This window comes from Clarias gariepinus, chromosome 15, assembly GCF_024256425.1.
Source record: "Clarias gariepinus isolate MV-2021 ecotype Netherlands chromosome 15, CGAR_prim_01v2, whole genome shotgun sequence".
NCBI classification, from domain to species: Eukaryota; Metazoa; Chordata; class Actinopteri; order Siluriformes; family Clariidae; genus Clarias; species Clarias gariepinus.
Window position 1 is genome coordinate 19,702,501 of NC_071114.1, and position 2,995 is coordinate 19,705,495.

A 2,995-nucleotide genomic window follows, 5' to 3' on the forward strand; every position below is an offset into this window, starting at 1 on the left:
TAATGATAACTTTGTAGCAGTGTTAATACTATTGGAGTGTTTGGGGGAAATGCCGAGCCGAGTGTAAATGGCAGTGATTAAAAGGAATATTATCTCATTTAGACCATTAAACACTGATGTAAACCATCAGCTCCATGGCATCTCTGTAATATACATCCACATATGGATTTATAAGCAAGCTAATATCACTATGCTAACCGCTAGCGCTTAGCATGGGGAAACTAGCTTGTTTATTAATATATATTAGTTTAATAGTGTATTTGGACACCTATACGTGATGTAAACAGTTAGCTCTATTGTTTTTGTAAAATGCCTGTCCAAATATGGATCTATAAGCAAGCTAATATCACTATGCTAAACGCTAACGCTTAGCATGGGGAAACTAGCTTGTTTATTAATATATATTAGTTTAATAGTGTATTTGGACACATATACGTGATGTAAACAGTTAGCTCTATTGTTTTTGTAAAATGCCTGTCCAAATATGAATCTATAAGCAAGCTAATATAATTATGCTAAGCGCTAGCTTACTAAAAGAGCTAAGATAGCAGCAACTATTGCTAATTATCCCTGAGCTGCTCCTGTTATGTGCTAAATGTTACAGATGGTTAACGAATTGTTGTATGTAGTTTATTGGAGCTCCTGAGTGCCATATAATGTATACTGCTGTATAATGTAGTGGTTTTATCATAGCTAGAGATCTTCTGAATAGTTAGTTATGTGCTTACACAATGTATGTAACAGTCAAGAAAAGGGGCTTTTGTTCAGGTTCTATCTATTCTAGTCATTAAAGTCATTAAATATATGTTTATACTCCTTATAATATGTATGATTGTGTGTTTTTCTTCTCACAGTGAACTGTGTGTAAATCATCAACTGCCTGTGTATCAGCTGATTTCTACACCAGCTTTACATCCTGAGCAGAAGGTGAGTGCTCTGAAGTATTTACCTCTCTTTTCAAGAACACCACTGAGCACATCTTAATCAGGGGACAGGGACACATTTCTCTTCATGGACATGTGTGTGTTAATGAATAGTGGAGATGGGGCCAAATTTTGCAGCAATCCTTAATAGCAAAACCAAATAATTGGTTTTAATACACAGCATTACTAAAAGCTTGCATTCTATGAAATTTTGTGTGCGTGCCTGCCTGCGTGTGTCAAACTGATTTCATATGATGTCAAACATCATGAAGTGATATTAACTTGCTTATAAACCCATATGTGGATTTATATTACAGAGATGCCATGGAGCTGCATAGTAACACCATGAAGTCTTTTTACTAGACACTTATAATAACATGTTTTTATTTCTCCCCTGTTGTAGATTGTCGTGGAGAGGACGGACCCTTGATGCTCTGCCTTTTTGCACCAACAATACATACATGTATTTTATTAATTTGTAAATAAAGTCTTTAATATAATTTTATAGTTGAGTATTTATTTCTAGTTTGCTTATTATTTAGCAAAATAGTTAAAGTGCATGTAAAGCATTGCTGCAAATGACACTGAATAGAATCAGATGTTACTCCACTCTGTGTGAGGGTACAGGCTTATATACAGTATGTGATTTTAGCATCAATAATGTTTTTCTACTAACTAAAGCATGCTGCCTTGGAGATATTAGTGACATCTCTGTTTCAGTTCGAACAACATATTCCATAATATTTATGAATACATTAATCCCATATGTTCAGCAGTTAAAACAGAGGTTCTTAAACATTTTACAGCGAAGGACTTCTTCAACTGTAAAACAAACACCTCTGCATACATTTACTTATAGTGCATTTCCAAAATTACATTTTTATGTTATTCAAAAAGTAAAACCTTTTGTTTTTTATTTAAATGATTAATGATTAAATGATCCATGAAAATCAAAAATCTAGTATGTCAAAATATTAGAATATTTCACTTCGATCATGGGGAAGACTGCTGACCTAACAAGTTGTCCAGAAGATGATCATCTACACCTTCCAGAAGGAGTGTAGGCCCTCAAGGTCAAACTTTACCACCAACTATTTCACTGACCATGTTGTTGCTTGATTTGCCAGCCATCTCACCTGACCTTAGGTTTCATGGGAAAGATGAGCTGAAATCTGAGATAAATTTCAAGCTGAATGCTTCAAGTGTGATCTGCAAACATAACCAGGGTGTCATGTTTAACAGCTTAATGCAATGGGTTACATAAAAACACCAACTATTTGAAAATATGTAGGCTTATGAATAGTGGCAACGTATATCTACTGTATGTACAGTGAATGTATGTTCAAGAATAAGAGTATCATAAATTGACCAATAATTAAAATACACATGTAAACAATGAGTCTGTCATTTGAAATGCCGTTTATCTAAAAAAATTAGAATATTGTGCAAAAGTGTTTAAGTTTTAAAATTATTGGGGGGGAAACACATTCACAAGGGAAACGCCATACACATAGAAAAAAAAAATCATAGAGCACGATAAAAAAATTATATATTCACAAGGAAAAAAATTATAAATTTACACGGGAAAATAATACACTAACAAGGAAAAAATAATGCACTTACAAGGGAAAAATAATACATTCACAAGGGAAAATGTATATACTTATAGGTGAAAAATAATACATTTACAAGGGAAAAATTATATACCTACAAGGGAAAAATTCCCCCTTGATAATATATGCTGTTTCCCTTGTAAATGTGTTTTTTTCCCTTGTAAGTGTGTGCTTTTTCCCTTGAAAATGTATGCTTTTTCCATTATAAATGTCATTTTTCCCCTTGAAATGTGTGCTTTTTCCCTTATAATTGTGCTTTTTTTCTCTTATAAATGTGTGCTTTTTCCCTTATAAATGTGCTTTTTTCCCCTTGTAAATGTCCTTTTTTCCCTTAAAAATGTGTGCTTTGTCCCTTATAAATGTGCTTTTTTACCCTTGTAAATGTCCTTTTTTTTCCCCTTAGAAATGTGTTTTTTTACCCTTGTAAATGTCCTTTTTTTTCCCCTTAGAAATGTGTTT

At 33.1% G+C, this 2,995-nt stretch overlaps 1 long non-coding RNA gene across 1 annotated transcript in view; it reads left to right on the forward strand.

Annotated features, from left to right (window-relative positions):
* LOC128543314 (uncharacterized) overlaps positions 1-1,423 on the forward strand; it is a 1,560-nt gene extending 137 nt beyond the window's left edge. The window contains exons 2-3 of the long non-coding RNA XR_008365708.1: positions 855-927; positions 1,327-1,423. This is a non-coding gene — a long non-coding RNA (uncharacterized LOC128543314). The remainder of the gene's footprint in view (positions 1-854; positions 928-1,326) is intronic.
* The last annotated feature ends 1,572 nt before the right edge of the window (positions 1,424-2,995 follow it).